Genomic DNA, 7,500 nt, shown 5'->3' with positions numbered 1-7,500 from the left:
TGTGGGGCTGAAATGTTTCCCCATTTAAACTCCTGATTGCTGCATCTAAATGAGTTTAAAAGGGGAACTGCAGACTAAAGTGATATGATGATATTTAGCATTCTGCATATAAATGAGGAAAGGTGAGTGCAGACTAAAGGTGAGTGCATTCTAAAGGTGAGTGTAGACTAAAGGTGAGTGCAGACTAAAGGTGAGTGCATTCTAAAGGTGAGTGCAGACTAAAGGTGAGTGCAGACTAAAGGTGAGTGTAGACTAAAGGTGAGTGCAGACTAAAGTGATATGATGATATTTAGCATTCCGTCTCTGGGAGGCATCGCCACATTTCATCTCTAGCCTAATAGGAAGACTGAAGGTAAAGAACTGCGCGCACACACACACACACATACACACATACACACACACACACACACACACACACACACACACACACACACACACACACACACACATTGCATCCTGTCAAACAGTCTTCCCCATCCTCAGTGCTTTAACAGATCATTTTATCTGGAGGGATGATGTTTAATATTTAATCAGTAGTCTGCCTGTGATCCCCGGAACTGAACCCGGCTCTCTCCAGCCGAAGAAGTGAGGATGTGCTCAACTCAAACTCTCTTCTGTCGAGTGTGAAGAGATGGGCTGAATTCAAACTTTACAGCAGAGCAGTCTGTGTGGATGTACTTTACTCTCTCAGCAGTAGTGCGTGTGTGTGAGTGCGTGAGTGTGTGTGTGTGTGTGTGTGTGTGTGTGTGTGCATATGTATTGTGTGTGTATGTGTGTGTGTTTGTGTGTATGTGTGTGTGTGTGTGTGTGTGTGTGTGTGTGGGGGGTGGGTGGGGGGTTTATAGACCACAGGCTGAGCAGTGACCACAGCATCTGCCAGTACTGGGCTAGTGAGTATAGTGCACTGCTGTGTACAGTAAAAAAATATTGTGTTCTGTTTTTGATTACAGCGTTACGGTACATCACTGTAAATCTCTCTTCTCAGCACCAGTGTGGCCTGTGTCTCGTCCGTCCCTGATAGGATGCTAATCTAAAACTCACTGCAGTCCTTTCACTCTAACTGTGCCAGTCAACACACCTCAGCTACCTCAACACACTTCAGCTACCTCGACACAGGGGCAGTCGTGGCCTACTGGTTAGGGCTTCAGGCTTGGAATTGAAGGGTTGCAGGTACGATCCCCGACCAGTGGGAACGGCTGAAGTGCCCTTGAGCATGGCACCTAACCCCTCACTGCTCCCCGAGTGCCGCTTTAGCAAGGCAGCTCACTGCTCTGGGTTAGTGTATGCTTCACCTCACTGTGTGTTCACTGTGTGTTCTGTGTGTTCACTAATTCACAGATGGGATAAATGCAGAGACCAAATTTCGTGTATACGCAAGTATACTTGGCCTAGAAACCTGATTTTTACACACCTCATCTACCTCAACACACCTCAGCTACCTAAACACACCTCAACACACCTCAGCTACCTCAACACACCTCAACACACCTCAGCTACCTCAACACACCTCAGATAATAACACACCTAAACACACTTCAGCTACCTCAACACACCTCAGCTACCTAAACACACCTCAACACACCTCAGCTACCTCAACACACCTCAACACACCTCAGCTACCTCAACACACCTCAGATAATAACACACCTAAACACACTTCAGCTACCTAAACACACCTCAACACACCTCAGCTACCTCAACACACCTCAACACACCTCAGCTACCTCAACACACCTCAGCTATTTAACACACCTCAGTTACCTCAACACACTTCAGACACATAACACACCTCAACACACCGCCTATACATAACACACCTCAGCTACCCCAACTCCATTGTCTCCAAGATTTTACCTGTAGGTGTGACTGTGGCGGAGGATCTGTTGTGGGGGAAAATTATCGCCTCTGCCACAGCTAAGGCCCAACAGTACCTCTTCTTCCTCAGGAAGCTATGGTCAAAACTGCCCCAGAGACTCATGGTCAACTTTTACCACAGTGCAGTGGAGAGTGTGTTGACTTAAGGGTTACTGGGCAGCCGTGGCCCACTGGTTAGCACTCTGGACTTGTAACCGGAGGGTTGCCGGTTCGAGCCCCGACCAGTGGGCCGCGGCTGAAGTGCCCTTGAGCAAGGCACCTAACCCCTCACTGCTCCCCGAGCGGCAGCTCACTGCGCTGGGATTAGTGTGTGCTTCACCTCACTGTGTGTTCACTGTGTGCTTCACTAATTCACCGATTGGGTGAAATGCAAAGACCAAATTTCCCTCACGGGATCAAAAAAGTATATATATTTATACTTACTTATACTGGTCAGGTTTGCCGCCTGCACCAGCGCAGAGAAGGAGGCCCTACACAGAGTGGTGAGAGCCACAAGATCACTGGGGTCATCCTCCCAGACATTGCAACCATGCGCCAGGTGAGGAACATCCTCCAGGACCATCTACACCCAGCACACCACCTCTTCCAACCACTGCCCTCTGGGAGAAGATATAGGTCCATCAGGGTCAAAACTAGCAGGCTGGCCAACAGCCTATACCCCCATGCAGTCAGGCTGCTAAATGGACAGTCTGCCTCCCCACTCCCCATCGGACATAATGCCTCTGTCCATACACACCCAATAACTGTGACCTGGACTTTGCATTGCTGCAAAAACACTCCAACAAGTCTAGCTCTATTAGATGTATCTATTTATTGCATTAAGCACTTTACTGGATATAGCACTTTCTGGGTTTTTCTATGGGATATTTATTGGGAGTTAATTATGTATAAAGTAATGGGTGATTCATGAGGATTTAAATATTAAATGATGTAAGGTAAAGGGGTGGATAACTAAAAATATATGCCTGTCTGTGTTTTGCTCTAACAACATTTCATTGTTATCCTGTAACAATGACAAAAATAAACTGAGCTGAACTGTACATAACACACATCAGCTATTTAACACACTCAACACATCTCAGTTACCTCAACACATCTCAGATACATAACACACCCCAACACACCTCAGCTACCTTAACACACCTCAGATACATAACACAGCTCAGCTACCTCAACACACCTCAGATACATAACACAGCTCAGCTACCTCAACACACCTCAGTTACCTCAACACACCTCAGCTACCTCAACACACCTCAGTTACCTCAACACAGCTCAGCTACCTAACATACCTCAGCTATCTAACATATCTCAGACACATAACACATCTCAATACACTTCAAAAAAGCTTAGCTATCTCAACACACCTCAGATACATAACACACATCAACACAACTCAACACACCTCAGCTACCTCAACACACCTCAGTTACCTCAACACAGCTCAGCTACCTAACATACCTCAGCTATCTAACATATCTCAGACACATAACACATCTCAATACACTTCAACAAAGCTTAGCTATCTCAACACACCTCAGATACATAACACACATCAACACAACTCAACACACCTCAGCTACCTCAACACACCTCAGCTACCTAACACATCTCAACCACATGACACATCTCAGCTACCTCAATACACCTCAGCTCTTGGTGTCATCATCAGCTCATTTTGATGGGATACAGTCAAGGTCATGTTAAAGGGGAACTTGTCAACTATTTCAACGTAATAAACCCGTTTAGAAATCATTTGGATGGTTAAATGACCTGTTCCGGTGAAAATGGTGACTTTCCCCGCTGCGCCTAGCGTCCCCAGGCGGAAAACCAACCTTGCAACATTGAGACTACCGTCCCGGAAAGAGAAGTGAGAAACAATAAACTAATTTTAAATCGTGTTTCTTACCTTGTAACATCCACATAGTTCTGCCAAACTTATGCTAACCGTTCGCTAGCTTGTAAACAAATCCATGTTCTTTATCCCACAGTTTTTTCCCACAGTTTGAAATAGCATAATGCGCAATTTCTCCAGCAGAGGGGGAAATCCTGCCAAGTTTCCCTTTAAGCTTAAAATAATATAACATAGTGCGAGTGGTGTTGGTAAAGGATATCGGCTGTAAATTGGCTGTAGGCAAGAGGCCGAAGGTAATTACAGCTATTACAACAGTTCCATCACCAACTAATTTAGTTTAAAGACATAAAATTTTGTTTTCTATTATTTATTTAGATTTTTGTTCATTCATCCTCCACCGACAAAATAATTCCAATCTTAACAGAGTGATTTCTAGCTGTTAAATGCCCGAGTGTTGATGTCCTTGGATATTGCCGCTGTTGTATAATAACTGTTGCATAATAAAAAGATATAAGAATATGTCTCTGCAGTTTTGAGTGTGTTGAGTTAGTGTACTTACAGTGATGTAGGATGCTTCTCTGTGGTTTTGAGTGTGTGTTGAGTTAGCGTACAGTGATGTAGGATGCTTCCCTGTGGTTTTGAGTGTGTTGAGTTAGTGTACTTACAGTGATGTAGGATGCTTCCCTGTGGTTTTGAGTGTGTTGAGTTTAGTGTACTTACAGTGATGTAGGATGATTCTCTGTGGTTTTGAGTGTGTGTTGAGTTAGCGTACAGTGATGTAGGACGCTTCCCTGTGGTTTTGAGTGTGTTGAGTTAGTGTACTTACAGTGATGTAGGATACTTCCCTGTGGTTTTGAGTGTGTTGAGTTAGTGTACTTACAGTGATGTAGGATGCATCTGCATGTCCAGATAGTGGCGGATGAGCGTGCGGAGTAAGGAAGGACATCCGATGATGTAACATTTCTCGGGACTCGGACGTCGGGGCAGGACCATCTGGGCATTTCAAACATCACTGGACCAGCTCTGGTGCCAGCAGGGTGAATATCGGCCCAAAAGGGGAAATTGGAAAAGCAGCATCACACACCCGCCCACTCACATACACACACTCACACATACACCCTCTCTCACACACACCCTTCAGCCTCCAATCCCTGAAAGCAATTTACTGCAGCTGACAGGGTTTAGTCTGATGGGTTACAACTCTCGCCAAAACACATGCTTCAAGTTGTCAGGAGGGGACAAATTTCGTCTTTTGAAACTGTTACTTATAAACAACTTAAGTCCAGCACTAACACAAGACTGAGAGCACCCTTAAGGTAATGGGAGGAAGGCACACATTCTGTTTTGAAGTAAATTGGAGTAAACAGCAGTAATATCTTACGGTGCAAGGGAATAACTGCATGATTGGGTGTAATCATGTCATTTTGCACTTGTGAATTTGCTTGTATGTGAGTGTTCATGCTAGTCAGAAAGAGAGAGAGAGAGAATGTCTCTCTGTGTGTGTGTGTGTGTGTGTGTGTGTGTGTGTGTGTGTGTATTTGAATGGTCATGCCAGTCTGCCCCTGAGAGAGTGTGTCTTGTGGCAGATATTGTACGTAATGCCATTGACCTACAGGTTTAGATGAGATTAGATGACATTAGACTAGTCTTGAGTTTAACTCGGTGTCCACTGATTCACACATCTGGACACGCATGGACACACACACACACACAACACACACACACACGCACACACACACACACACACACACACAGTACTGACTGTACGCACACACGCACACACACACACACTATACGGAGGGAAACAAAGAACAGCAGACAGGAAGGAAGACAGACTTACAAGGAGAGGGATGGTGAGGGGAGTGATAGAGAGAGGGATGATGAATGGAGAGATAGAGAGAGGGATGAGATAGAGAGGGAATAGGAAAAAGAGAAGAACGACAATATTAAGAAAGGGGAAATCTGTGTGTGTGTGTGTGTGTGTGTGTGTGTGTGTGTGTGTGTGTGTGTGTTATGTAAGATCAGACTTTGGGAGATTTCTTCAGCTGCACAAGCTGTTGTCCAGATGAAGGCCAACCAGTAAACGAACGACACAGACAACATGGCAACAAATTTCCTGAAAAGAGTCCAAAGGAGAAGCATCATACAGACCTACAAGATATCACATCACACATCATACAGACCTACAAGATATCACATCACACATCATAGACCCACAAGATATCACATCACACATGTGACCACACATCACACATCATACAGACCCACGAGATATCACATCACACATCATACAGACCTACAAGATATCACATCACACATCATAGACCCACAAGATATCACATCACACATCATACAGACCTACAAGATATCACATCACACATCATACAGACCCACAAGATATCACATCACACATCATACAGACCTACAAGATATCACATCACACATCATACAGACCCACAAGATATCACATCACACATCATACAGACCTACAAGATATCACATCACACATGTGACCACACATCACACATCATAAAGACCCACAAGATATCACATCACACATGTGATCACACATCACACATCATACAGACCCACAAGATATCACATCACACATCATACAGACCCACAAGATATCACAACGCACATCATACAGACCTACAAGATATCACATCAGACATGTGACCACACATCATACAGGCTGCGGTCCTTCAATGTCTGCAGTAAGCTCACCAGTCTGTTGTTGCCAGCGTCCTCTTCTATGCTGTGGTATGCTGGGGAGGAAGCACAAAGAAGAAGGATGCTGGGTGACTAGACAGGCTGGTAAGGAAAGCTGGCTCTGTAGTGGGAGCCAACAAAAGACAGACAAAAGGACCCTGAACATCAACATCTTGGACAATGAATGTCATCCACTCCACAGCACTATTACAAAGCAGAAGAGCTTGATCAGCTGGAGACTTCGCTCACTGTCATGCACAACTGACAGACTGAGGAAGTCATTTGTCCCCAGGGCCATTGAACTGTTCAATGCTTCACTTAAGGGTAGAGGAGAGATAGACTTCTCTGCATAGTCTGTCTGCCTCTCCACCTTCTCCATGTTTGTGTACGTACTGTCCACTAGCCTACTGTTTTACTGCTACACTGTTTGCATGCTATATTAGCACATATGCATATCCCCTCCCTCCCTCCCACAGCCTGGATTGTGGCCGTACTTAATACTTAATACTTTTTATTTAATACTTAACCAATGGCTGTAACCATATTACTTCAACCTATTCTTGTACTGATATAGTTATTTATTTAGTATATTACTTGTCTACATTATTCTCTTATATGTCCATATTTATTTTATGCTGGTCTCTAGACTTTATTCTTGCACTGTTGCACTGTTGGACTTACTTATTTGCACCATCACCATGACACTCACTCTCATAGAGCACCTTACCATGCATACGGAACTACAGGCTCAGTCCCTGCATTATCACTGCAAGCGCCACATGCTTGATAATCCTTAAGCACACTATGTGTATGTTTGATTTAGTTTTTTCAAGTATATTTAGTATTTTAGTATTTTTTATCTTCTATACTGTCTCTATTGTGCAGTGGAGTTTTTTATATTTATAAACTTATATTACTTTTTCTGCTGTAAGTGCATGTTGTGTGTGATGTCTGTATGCTAATGAGACCTTGAATTTCCCCTTGGGGATCAATAAAGTATCTATCTATCTATCTATCTACAGACCTACAAGATTTCACATCACACATGTGAACACACA

This window comes from Alosa sapidissima, chromosome 11 (assembly GCF_018492685.1).
Source record: "Alosa sapidissima isolate fAloSap1 chromosome 11, fAloSap1.pri, whole genome shotgun sequence".
NCBI classification, from domain to species: domain Eukaryota; kingdom Metazoa; phylum Chordata; class Actinopteri; order Clupeiformes; family Clupeidae; genus Alosa; species Alosa sapidissima.
Note: the sequence above shows the minus strand (reverse complement) of the source record.